Source organism: Carcharodon carcharias, chromosome 15, assembly GCF_017639515.1.
Source record: "Carcharodon carcharias isolate sCarCar2 chromosome 15, sCarCar2.pri, whole genome shotgun sequence".
NCBI lineage: Eukaryota > Metazoa > Chordata > Chondrichthyes > Lamniformes > Lamnidae > Carcharodon > Carcharodon carcharias.
This window is the reverse complement of record NC_054481.1, coordinates 122,419,576-122,433,250: the sequence shown is the minus strand read 5'-3', so window position 1 is coordinate 122,433,250 and position 13,675 is coordinate 122,419,576. Positions and strand designations below refer to the sequence as shown.

Below are 13,675 nucleotides of genomic sequence, written 5' to 3'. Positions count from 1 at the left end.
TTACACTGCACTTGGATCCTTTGTGTGGTGCCCAGAACTGCTCGCAATATTCCAACCAATGCTTAGAGAGAGATCTTTTCTTTCTTAGCATTGATGGCGAAGTCTTTCACTTGCAGCTACTGAAACAATTTCCAGTGAAGAACAAGGCCTCAATTGTTTGGCTCAATATAATATGCTCTTCACCAAACATGTGTTGTAAACATATGTAAGATTTAATTGCCTGAGCTTAATAGCAGTTGCATAATACTTGTTATGTGTTTGTGTATTTGGACACATATGCTATAATCCTGGCAGACTGAGTAGGACCTAGTTTATTATAAACACACTTCAGTCACAGGTGCTTTTTTTTTTTGTTTTTGGTTTGTTTTCCATAAGAAAAAAGGCTCTAAGGATAATCCTTTATAGACTCTGATGTACTTGTTTGTTATAGTCTATTCAAGCTTACACACCAAATACTTTTGGTCTCTGTTTCTCTGGGGCAGGCCTCAGGAGACTTCTATTTTATGCAAGTTGCAATATAAGGTGGAAAGGCATGACCATACTGGCAAACAACCCGAGTTTCATAATATTGCTATTTTCAAATTGCCTCTGCAAAATAAAGGAGATATATTTATAATTAATAATTTGCAAAATGATGCACTCAGTAAAATGTTTGTATGACCTTTCATAAATTATTATTTTGAGGAAACAGGCTTTGGTGACTGGAAAGCATGTTTTGAGCACCTCAAATAATGTAAATATATTAATAATATATATTTCACTGCTGTGACCTGAAGACTCTCAGTATATTTTAAAATACTTAAGCTCAGGTTTGCTGGAGGAGATAAGAATGTTTTGATGAAGGGATTATTATTTCCATTGTAGAGTAAATGGGTTTAATGCAATTAATGAATTTTATCCAACAGCCACTATGGAGATAAATGCAAAATACTGCAGATGCTGGAAACCTGAAATAAAAACAAAAAATGCTGGAAAAATTCAGCAGGTCTGACAGCATCTGTGGAGAGAGAAATAGAGTTAATGTTTCGAGCCGGTAAGACTCTTCCTCAAGCTAAAGAGAAGCAGAAATGTGATGGAATTTATACTGTTTAAGGAGGGGGGAGGGTGTGGAGCAGGTAAAGCAGTTTAGAAGGTCAACGATAGATGGGAGCAAGGGAGAGATTGACAAAGATGTCATGGACACAACACAAAGGTAGTGTTAATAGTAGTGGTAAAGGCTAAAGAAGGTGCTGATAGTGGCATAAAGGTAAGAAAACAGAATATGTGAATAGCAGAACAAGGGTACGTGCTTTGTGAAAGAACAACCCAGAACAAGTGACAGATGGCCCAGTTGGGGGTGGGATGGGGGGAGGGGATGGTGGTTGGGGGAAAAGGATAGAAAGAAGGATAAGAAGGAGATAAATAAAAGCTATAATGGAGAAGTGGTTGCAGAGTAACCAAAGTTGGGAATTAAACATTTCTGGATACTTGACTATTTGAAGATATTAGCGAAATGGAAAGGGGTTGGGAGAGAGGGTGAGTAGTCTGATGAAGGATGGGACAAAGATAATACAGATAAAGGACATTAGCTTGGAAAAATTGAGATGTAGAATTAATTTGCATGGAGCGGAGTAAAAACAAGAGGCAGAAAACACTTGTTGAAGTTGTTTATAGGTCCCCTAACAATAGCTGTAGTATTGGTAGGGTGTAAATCTGGAAATTGAAGGTGCATGTAACAAGGGTAATGCGGAAACCGTGGGGGACTTGAATCTTCATATAAACTGTGCAAACCAAATTTGTTGTGATAGAGTGAGGACAATATCATGGAATGCTTTCAAGGTAGCTTCCTAGGTCAGTATGTTGACAAACAAACAAGGAATAGGATATTTTAGACCTAATATTGTGCAATGAAAAATGATTAATCAATATTCTTTATAGTAAAAGAGTTCCTGAGGAAAAGTGATCATAACATAACAGAATCTTGTATTGAGCTTGAGAGTGGTTTAGTTAAGACAGAAGCTAGTCTTAAATCTAAACAAAGCAAACAACAAGGTACAAGGGGCAAGTTTTCTAAGGTAGATTGAGAAACTGGATCAAAAGGTATGGCAGTAGATAAGCAGTGGCAAATATTTTAAAAAATCAATTAATACTTTGTAACAAGTATACGTGCCTTTAAGGATAAAAAAACTCTTGAGAAATGTGGTCCAAGCATGGTTAACCACATAAATTAAAGATAGTATTAGATTAAAGAAAGAGGCTTATAATGTTGCCCAAAAGAATAGGCTGAAGATTGGGAGGGGGTAAAGCACCCAAAAAGGAAAATAACACTTTGGACCCAAAGAGCAGTTATTTCAGGGGTATAACTCCAAGAGATATGCAAATCTCAGCAATGATGAAGTCATCAATTGTTTGGTGTCACAAATAGCACCACTGAAATCAGCCCAATCATGCTCCCAATCCCACATCCACCTGGACAAGAAAGTTAATCCTTTGAAAATAAATCCAAGCCTTCATTGAGAAACATTTGGGTGCAGCTGGTTTGCAAAAGACCACTCTCAAACTTACCTCTGAGCAACAACAGAGGAAATTTAGCCAGAGTATGTTTCAGGCTGGAGTGTTTAAGAGGATGATTATGTTCCGTGGATTAATATCAATTGTATAGCCAGTGTGCACTTTGGCTTGGGTTCAGACTGATGGTTGACTTGTTTGTATAAAAATATATCCTGCCTAATAACAACAGAAGATTGATGGGGTACAGGGACAACACTTTCAGCAAGGTCACCTGTATTGCACACTCATAATGTAAAGTTATGAATATTGTACAGATCTGCTTCCTTGATGCATTGTAGTCATGACAGCTGAAAAATTCAACCCCGTATCACCGGTAGTTTTAGTTTAGTAGAAAAATGGCACCACGCCACTTCTGGCATGGGCTGCCCAAATGCCAACTTGGTGAGGGCGTTAATGTGGGCCATAAGATGAATGTCCTTCAACAATCACAACCATCTTCCGTTTTGCTGGGTATGGTTCCAACCAGTGAGGAGTTTTCCCCCGCTTCTCATTGACATCAATTTTGCTAGTGCTTCTTGATGCCACGCTCCACGAAATGGTGCCTTGATTTCAAGGACAGTCACTCTCATCTCACCTCTGGAATTTAGGTCTTTGGTCCAAACATGGACCCAAGGTTGTAATGAAGTCTGATGCTAAGTGGTTGAATGGCCCTGGCAGAACCCAAATGAGCATCAGTGGGCAGGTTGTTGCTAAGTGCTGCTTGACAGCACTATTGATGACACCTTCCATCACTTAGCTGATGATTGAAACTAGACCGATGGAGCAGCAACTGATGGGTTAGATTTGTTCTGATTTTTGTAAACGGGACATATTTGGGCAGTTTTCCACATTGTCATGCAGATGGCAGTGGACCAGTTTGACTGAGGATGCAACTGGTTCTGAAGCACAAATCTTCAGTACTACAGCCAGAATATTGTCAGGGCCCATAGCTTTTGCTGTATCTAGTACCTTGAGCCATTTCTTGATATCACATCAAGTGAATGGAATTGGGTGAAAACTGACACCTGTGATGTATGGGGTCCTCGGGAAGAGGCTGAGTTGGATCATCCACTTGGCACTTCTGGCTGAAGATGATTGCAAATGCTTCAATGTATTTTCATTGACGTGCTGGGTTTCCTCCAACATTGTGGATGAGGCTGGTTAATTGTTTAATTGTCCATCACCATTCACGACTAGATGTGGGAGGAGTGCAGAGCTTTGATCTGATCCGTTAGTTGTGAGATCACTTGGCTCTTTCTTTAGCGTGCTGCTTCCACTGTTTAGCATGCAGATAGCCCTAGCTTCACCAAGTTGACATCTTATTTTTAGGTATGCCCTGTGCTGCTGCTAGCATGCCCTCTTACACTGCCTCAATTAACCAGGTCCCCTGGCTTGATGGTAAAGGTAGAGTAAGGGATTTTTAAAAAAAATTCTTTCATGGGATGTAGGCATTGTTAGCAGGCCAATGTTTGTTGCCCATGCCTGATTGCCCTTTAACTGAGTGGCTTCCCAGGCCAATTTCAGAGGGCAGTTAAAAGTCATTACTGTGGATCTGGAGGCCATACCTGGTAAGAATGACAGATTTCCTTCTCTAAAGGGCATTAGTTACCAGATAGGTTTTTTACAACAATCAGCGACAGTTTCATGATCACCATTACTGAGACTAGCTTTATATTCCAGATTTTATTACTTGAGTTTACATTCCACCAGCTGCTGTAGTGGTATTTGAATCTGTGACTCCAGAGGATTAGGCTGGGCTTCTGAATTGCTAGTCCATCACTATCATTACTCCACCACCTCCCAGGCTATGAGGTTACAGCTTGTGGTTGAGTGCAGTTCTGCTGTTGCTGATGGCTCACAGCATCTCATGGATGCCCAGTTTTGAGCTTCTAGATCTGTTCTATCCCATCTGATGTAGTGGTGGTTCCATACAACACAGTGGAGGGTGTCCTCAGTGATTTTGTCTCCATAAGGAATGTGCAGTAGTTACTCCTACAAATACTGTAATGGACAGATGCATCTGTGATTGGTAGAGTGTTAAGGATGAGGTTGAGTAGATTTTTCCCTCATGTTGGTTCACCAACTTACTGTTGCATGTCCAGTCCTGTAGGTGTGTCCTTTAGGACTCTGCCAACTTGGTCAGTAATGGTGCAGCCAAGCCGCTCTTGGTGATAGGCATTGAAGCAACCCAGCCAGAGCACGTTCTGTTCCATTACTACCCTCAGTGCTTCTTCCAAGTGATTTTCAACACAGAGAAGTGCTGATTGATTAGCTGAGGGAGGGTGGTATGGCAGTCAGTAGGAGGTTTTCTTGCCTACTTTTGGTGTGAGATTTCATAGGGCCCAGAGTCAATGTTGAGGATTTCCATGGACATTCCCTCCTGACTGTATACCAGTATGCTGCCTTCTCTGGTGGGTATGTCCTGTCCTACTGGCAGGACAGATGGTAATGGAGGAGCCAGGGACGTGGGCTACAAGGGTTGATTTGGTGAATATAATTGTAAAGCTTGACTAGTCTGTGGGACAGCTCTCCCAATTTTGGTACGTCACCAAATATTATTAAGAATGACTTTGGAGGGTTGACTGGACTGAAGGTGCCTTTGCTTCCAGTATCTAGATCAATGCTGAGTGGTCCATCAAGTTTTATTTTTATTGAAATTTTGAGTGGCTTGCTAGGCAATTTCAGAGGGCAGTTTGCTGTGGGTCCGGTATCACATGTAGGGTAAAGACAGCAGATTTCCTTCCCCGAAGAACATCACTGAACCAGATGGTTTTTACAACCATCCAGTAGTTTCATGATCATTATTAATGAGACTGGTGTTTTCTTCTAGATTTATGAATTAATTGAATTTGAATCCCCCCAGTTGCCAATGCATTAGTGTCCAGGTCTTTGGATTGCTTGTCCCATAATGTTTCTAGTCTGTAACCGTCCCCTTCTTTACCTATGGGCAGGCTGCAGTCCACTTATTCCTAGTGACTTGTCATATGCAGATTGCTTCTCTATGCTAAAATTCAATACAGTGCCAGTATTTGAGCTGATGGCTGAGAGTGTCAGATTGATTCACCATGTTTCTTCCTCCTAAGCCTTTTCTTCCTCTAAATCTTCAGCTTAAGACACCATCGGCTGACTGGTCAGCAGTCCTTGAGTATCTGAAAGCATAAAGGCACAAGAAGGGGGTTGTGGTGAGGGAGCTTTGAAGGGTGGGGGACAGGGGGGTGAATCAAGAGGTGCATGGTTATGATTGTAAATCATAATCAATTGCAGAGTGAGAATGAAGTGGGATTTGAGAAAGCACTATATCCATACCACTGTTGGCGGCCTCAATGACATTCACTCCAATGAGGGCCATTGGATAATCCAGGGGTGAGGACATGCAGTCATGCCTATTGCCTTACCATTTAGCTGCTACTGCCTATTAAGGCCATCTTGTCCTGCAAGAGAGAGAGAGAAGTGTGCCAATGTCTGGTGCAGTGTGTTTGGGTGATCTGTCTGCCATAAATTGAATAGCTGGAAGCATGTTCAAGTTGTGAGACGAGTGTACAGCGTGCAGCGGTGCTAGATGTATAAGAGTGAGGTGAAGCTAAGAATGTGAGTTTGAATCATGATTGTTTATAGTGATTGAAGGGGGTGTGATGAATGGAACAGTGTGTGAGGCTCATGGTGCAGTTGGTACAATATGTTATGTGAAGGTGCAGTCACTAGTCTTGACCACTTGTGTGAAGATATGAAACATCTTCCTTCAATGCACCTAGGTCATGAGACTAAACTACTGTAATTGACTGCAACAGCTACCTGCTCTGTGTCTTCTACATAAAAAAAAAGGAGCAGCACTAGGTTATTTGGCCCTTTGAGCCTGCTCTGCCATTCAATAAGATCATTGCTGATCTGATTATGGCCTTAACTCCATTTTCTTGCCTGCCCCACAAAACCCTTGACTCCCTTGTCAATCTGTCTAACCCAGCCTTAAATATATTCAATGACCCAGCCTTCATTGCTCACGAGGGAAGAGAATTCCAAACATTAATGACCCTCTGAGAGAAGAAATTGCTCTTCATCTCTGTCTTAAATGGGAGACCCCCTTATTTTGAAACGGTGCACCCTTTACTCCCTCACGAGGGAAAACATCCTTTCAGCATCTCCCCTGTTAAGTCCCCTCAGAATCTTAGATGTTTCAATATGATCACCTCTCATCCTTTCTGAACTCCAATGAGTATAGGCCCAACCCGCTCAACCTTTCCTCAGAAGACAAACCCCTTCATCCCAGGAATCAGTCTAGTGAACCTTCTCTGAACTGCTTCCAATGCAAGCATGTCCCTTCTTAAGTAAGGTGAGTAAATCTGTATACAGTACTCTAGGTATCGTCTCATCAATGCCATGTACAGCTGTAGCAGGAATTTCTCTACTTTTATACTCTATCCCCCTTATAATTGTGTGTGTCTGGAAGGCCTCCACTCATCTTCCTGCACCAAGGCCTCTAGCGTGACACCTGAGAACTTAGGAGCATGTTCTCTGGCCTGCTGTGCTATTTATGTAACTTCTTTCTGGCCTTCAAATCTTTGCTGCTGCACCTGAGAAGCCTATGAGAATGATCGGGAAGTGGGTGAAGCCTGTGGGAATGATTGGGTGGGCGAGGGAAGGATCCAGTTATGACCAGGAAGAGGATGGGCGAGCACAAAGGAGACCCAGGACTTCTTTGTAAGGTCTGAAGGAGTACTCATGCCACTCTTGATCCACAAGAATATATAAAATATAACTTTAAAAGTTAGCTTTATGGTCTTTTTTGGCCCAGAATCTGGCTTCTGACAGGTTTGCCTGACGGGAGAGAGGTAGCAGTTGAAATTGCAGATTCCATCTTGATGACGTCCAGATCCAATCTGCAAATTTAAAGTCTGACTCTACTTCCTGCCTTTGTGTGTCAGCTGTGGCTCAGTTGGTAGACTCGTATCTCTGAGTCAGAAGCTTCTGGGCTCAAGTACCACGCCAGATATTGAGCACAAAAATCAAGGCTGACACTCCAGAGCAGTGCTGACAGAATGTTGCAATTGTCAGAGAGATGCCATCTTTTGAATAAGACCTTAAATTGAGGACCAGTCTTATCCTCTCAAGTTGATGTTAAAGTCTCATTAGCTGCAATGTTCTGGCTAATATTTATCCCTTCAACAACATCACAAAAACAAATCAACTGGTCATTATTACATTGCTGTTTGTGGGAGCTTGTTGTGCATAACTCGGCTGACACATTTCATACATTTTGCAGTGACTACACTCCAAAATTACTTCATTTGTTGTAAAACGCCTTAAGACAGTGGGTGGTCATGAAAGGCATTATATAAATGCAAGACTTTCTTTCCTGTCGGTGTCCAGTTCACCTATTCAAAAGAGCACGATAATATGGGGACTCAGTGGAAGGAAAGTGGGATCAGTGAGGCTATATGGTGTATCATTATATTAACTACAGACCCCCACCTGGCTTCTGCCAGGCAGAGGCAATTAAACTTGAGGCCTTCGTCTGCTACAAGCACAAAGTTTTGCCAATATTGAATGTTGCACTGTTTATATTTTTGTTGACATATTAATGCATTACTTCTGTGGTATAGTAATAAAAGCAATTTTTGTAAAGGTAGCACTTTTCTTCATTATCTTTCCATAGTTGACTAAATTAGCAGCAGTAGGTCTCTGGAAGTGAGTCATTATTTTAAAGATATCCCTGGATGTATGCCTTTTTTTGTAGAGGATCAGCTAAATTGAATTACTTATAGCACAGGAACATCAATCTTCAGTTCATATAGCAACTTGGTCAGTTTGTTATACTTTGTTGATGGGGTCACATGCACATAGATATTGGCCTTGAAAAGGACCATCTTGATTGGAAGTGTTGAGTGTGTTGCTTTTTGGATGAGTTTGATCACAATTATTACATACAGAATGTTTGTGTTTTCTTACTGCCCATGATCAGTATGTTTAGTATGGAAAGAGGTGCATGTTTTCTAACCCCTTTGAGTGTATGTTCCAATTAAATAACTTCAGCAGCAAGCTTTTGCGAGTTAAAAACTAAAAAAGGATATTTACTCTCACATACCCTGAAATAACGCAATGTGTGCACACATATACACACAGGTGAAGGTAATGCAATTTTGAGGATTATAATTATCCCAGTCTCTGAGTTATGATCTCTGGTCTCCCACATGGCAGGCTGGTTTTCTTGAATGATCTTGATGGCTTAAGTGAGGGTCTTGTAAAGTGAAGGGTTCACAGCAGGTGGTAAGATTTCTTATGGTCAGATAGGTAGGAGTTGGTTCTTAGGCAAACTTTAAACTAAAGAAGGTTTTGTGTGTGTGTGTGTGTGTGTGTGTGTGTGTGTGTGTGTGTGTGTGTGGGGGGGGGGGGGGGGGGGGGGGTGTGGGGGGGCGGGGTGTGCGGTGAGGATGTCCTCAACTCTGTTAGGATCTCCTGCTTTCAAGGTATTGCTGTTAATTACCCAGGGTGCTTGATGACTTGCAGCTAGTTCGTGGTCTGGCTTTCTGTCCAACTGATGACTAACTGCAAAGGGCTCTTCACCGATTTTTTTAAAAGCAGATAAAAACATGGCCTCTCTCATGTGTGTTTTCACAAGTTCAAGTCCTTTTCCAAATAAGTGGTGGTGTTTATGTTTATGTTGATTTCACATCCTGTGTTGTGGGTTAACATCTCAGGTTCACCCAGCCTAGTTTAGATGGGGAAACTCAAATGATACAATGGGACGGTGATAAGAGCCATTCACTTCCATCTGCCACCAATTGAATTTCGATCTTCCCTTTTTCTGCAGTATGAAACAGGGAGTCAGGCAGTCTGGAAATTCCATAATTCTTAAAGAGATGTGTGAATTCCCAAGATGGCCACGAATATTCATATTTAATTAGGTATTTGCTGGAGAGTTGATACTGACTGTAGGGCAAATGCTTAATGACACATGATTTGCAGCAGCCATTTTAATAGCTTGTTTGCGTCCAGTTTTTAAAAGTATTGACTGAAAGTTCATGATACACTTGGTATGGCACATTGATTAGTATTCAGTCACCTTGGCGATGGCATTCACGCTGGAACACTTAACAGAGGGAACTAAATGTAGATAGTTACATTAGTTTGATTGAGGGAAAGATAACAAATTCAACTTTTTTTTTAACTTGATCAACTCATTTTCTGTTCACTGTTCCTCACAAATTGGTGACTTACCTTGGATATAAAGATTAACTCTGCAATCCTGTTCCCTCTGTAGCTCTGCTGAGGGGGAGCATAGGCCAGGGATGCAGGTATAATTTTAAGGCCCAGATTCTTTGTTTTATACTCCCATGGATTGTGCCTCCTTTATCAAAATTAGCTCCACAGGATTGATGACACTGAAAGAAACACACTATCATCCAGTTTTGTCTAATTTTGAATTGTGGTGGGTGGTTTTTGGAGATTCGGTTGCTAGCTTCTCTGAAAATTCAACAGGCGAAGTTTGTGCCTGAATCAGTTGACTCCCTGCGCGTCCCCCCCCCCCGCCCCCGCAACCACCAAACCCAGCTGGTCGTGTTACTTTGCCTTGGTATCCTTAGTCTTGGGTATGGGAGGAAATTGGTGAGGGTTCCTACTGTCTTAGTAACCCTTGTGTAGGTGCCGAGTGGGAACAGGATTGGGTTTAGCTCTTAATTCTCATGGTCAAACAGCCTCCTAATACTTACTATCCAAGCTTAAATGTTGCTTTGATGTATACAGTTTATTTGCAATATTCATATTAAATATTCTGCATTTTTACACAATATTAGAAAATGATTTACTGTGAATTTGTGATGTTGATTATCACAGAGGAGAGTAAAACATTCTGATCTGAAGAGGGGAAGCATCAGCTAGCATTCCAATTTTGTTAACCTGTGTGTGTCGGGACAGTTGGGGCCAGGTTCTGATACCCTCCACAGTTGATTAGGAATGGGGATTAGAAGGGAATAAAACTGAAGCTTTGCTGAGCAAGAGGCAGGACGAGAAAAGCAGAGAGAGATTATTTTTTTGAGTGGGTGGAGTGAAACTGTTGGGGAAGGAAACAATCTGTTCAGTGTTATTGGGGTGGGGAGAAAGGTGGGGAGGCTAAGAAAGGGAGAGAAACCCTTTGCTGTGGGGGAGAAGCTTCTCAGACTTGCTGGGCATGGAAGGAATGCTTGATTTTGGGTTTATATTGCAAAACAGCGCATTCTCTAATTTATCAGGAGAAATGACAGACTATTCACTAGTATATTTTATGTATTGTTTTAATTTAACATTAAATGAGGCAGCAACTACAATTGTTAGCACTCTTGCTTTCAAAATATCCAAAATATTTTCAGCCTGCATTCATAATTGTGCACCATTCCACTTTATGGAATTCAATCAAAAACATTATCTTAAATGTTTCCATAATTTTTCTAATATGAAGGGAACATATATCAGAGGCACTGTACCAGGCAACGATATCCACCAGACCTCTCTTGCATAACTGAGGCTCAGATAACAGGCAATTAACTTTAGCCTTTTGGTGGAAACTCACCGTTCTTAGGCTGCCATAATTTCTTTCATCTCAATTTAATAATTTATTTTGTTCATGTTTATGCAAAGACTTTTAAAACTCCATTGTTTGCTGAATTAAGAGTCTTTTAAAAGGAAAGGTAATGTATATTTTCTCTTCTTAACCATTATAAAACTAGTTGAAAAAAACTATTTATCTGCAGTTCGTTTGTAACCACTTGATGGAATATCGGATGAGTGCTTTTATAAGGCAAATTACTTTTTAAGTTCTGACTGCACAAGACATTTTATCAGTTCTTAAGGCACCGTAACTAAAAATTGCTGATAAAATTATTTCCTTTTGTTCATTAAGTAGTACTCTGTATGCCTTGGATTGAGCATTAGATGACTGTTGCAAGCTTTCTTTATAACCAAAATGGTCACCATAAATATTGTAGAGGAGATTGAAATGTGATAATTTTATAAAACATAGGTTAAAGATTAGAATTGCAGAGTAGATTCTTGCTGGGACTACACTACTGAAAGTTTAACAAAACGGAATACCAAATTATTTTGTGGTCAAATCATAATGTCACTTTTTGGGTGGGGAGCTGATGGTGGATAGGGGTTGAAGTCATGTTAATCATTAAGGTGACCATTGTCATACAAACTAGCATTAACAAATTTATGGGCAAGTTCCCCGATGGTCCTAAACTCACTACCAAAAATGTTTAGGGTCGATTCCCTGTCCATACTGATGTTAACTGACGTTATTGAGGGCAATAGCTGTGATGCAGCAATTAGCCTCTACTTCTGGGAAATCAATAGGGGTTTCTGCTTCTAGTTGCTGCCTAGTGCATCTGTGTGAAATCAAATGAGGCTCAATTGGAATGCCCTGTGCTGTCAAATAGCCTGCCAATGCTGACTGCCTAGGCTCACCAATTAAGATTGCCCACTGGCTAAGGTAATGGAGGAAAGCTTTAGCCACTGAACTGTGTTCACAGGAAACACATGTGACTTCAGCAGAGGATTGCAGAAAATTGGAGGGGGGTGGGGGATGGTGGTGCAATAAGCTTAACTATGAACATTGAATAATTTAAAGTCAGCTCATCATGCTTATTTAACTTCTTTGGGCTAAACATGGGCTGTTGCAAACTGCTTTTTAACTTAATGTAAATTAGAATAACAGATTTCTTAAATTGGTGGGACATGACCTATGAATGTGATGAAATGCTCTGATGGTGATGGAGGGTAGAAATTGGAGATAAAAGCACAAGTGCAGAGATCCTTTCAGAATTGGAACTGTTTGTCCTTGTCAAACAATTCATCAAGCAGAAAGATATCTCCTGGAACAAAATCTGCTCCCCAACCCAGAAGAGTGCAGCACGCATGAACAATAGTGGCACAAAAAGTTAACAGAATTTGTAGAATTTTACAAAATGCATTGAATTGCCATAACTTTATTAATTGCCTCAAAGGAGTGTCAAATACTATTCAATGTGAAAATTGAAACACAATAAACAACTGATCACCTCACAATAAGGAAACCATAAAGTCCTGAAAAAATACATTAGTGGATCACTATTCCAAGGTCCAATTTGGTAAGTGTGAAATAGTGTGTTTTAAAATGATTATCCCGTACAGCAAATGCAGTGTGCAAGAAGTGTTTATCTGCTTCCTGACACAAGGCTGTAATGTTATGAAATTAAATGAACAAAGTCTTGTGTCCTTAGCCCTCTATAACATGCAAACTGCATCAGCTATTCTCTACCTCTGGCATTTGTAGGATTCTTCTACTCTTCAAGTATATTTTAGTTCAAAATAATTAGCGGGGCAAGGTGGTTTTGCCTCAGCTGCTGCCTGCATCTTGCTGGAATACATGAAATGGCATAAAAAATGTGTCATCTCAGACTGGATTCCACACTATCCCTTGATCTCCCATAGCTCCTCATTTAGAATACATATTACAACAGGTAGCAAACCAGACAACAAACCTGACAGTTTCTAGACCACCAACACCCCAGCTCCTTTCTATACTTTTCTGGAGGAGAGTATGTGAGCCTACTTCATCAAACTGTTGAAATGTCCCTGTCAGTACGGAGGCTGAACATGCCCACAAGCATATTGATAATAGGAGCCTTGCATAATATATTTCAATTGAGTTGATACAGTAAGTAGGGGGAAGGCAAACAAGATCCAACACTTTCGGCAATTGCCTGTGTTGTGCTTTTGGGCCTGCAAATTGACGAAGAACACTCAGTAGTGCTTCACAAACCTGGATATTTGCAGATAAAGTATAGCACTCAATGAGCTGGTGAGAGAATGCAACCTTCTTGCCTCCAATCTCTTGACAATTTATTTATTTGCTTTACTGGTCTTTTCGCTAACAGGACAGAGGAAAATTGAATATAAGCAACAGCCAACAACAGCTTCCTTTTTAAAAATTCCTGCCTTTGTTCCATGTTAAGTGCAAGATAAATAGAAATGTTATAATTTAAGACAAGACAAATGCCCACATAGCCTTTTTGTGGCTGTAATCCTGCCTCAGAGAAACTGGTACCACCAAGATGCACTCTGAAGACCCTGGGGCAATAGCAGACAATGGTAAAACCCTGTACTGATAGCTTACTATTCCAGTACTAAGGAAAAA

General features: G+C 40.8%; 1 long non-coding RNA gene across 1 annotated transcript in view; it reads left to right on the top strand.

The window, feature by feature from the left end:
* The first annotated feature begins 11,016 nt into the window (after positions 1 to 11,016).
* LOC121288578 overlaps positions 11,017 to 13,675 on the top strand; it is a 53,868-nt gene continuing 51,209 nt past the window's right edge. The window contains exon 1 of the long non-coding RNA XR_005945381.1: positions 11,017 to 11,186. This is a non-coding gene — a long non-coding RNA (uncharacterized LOC121288578). The remainder of the gene's footprint in view (positions 11,187 to 13,675) is intronic.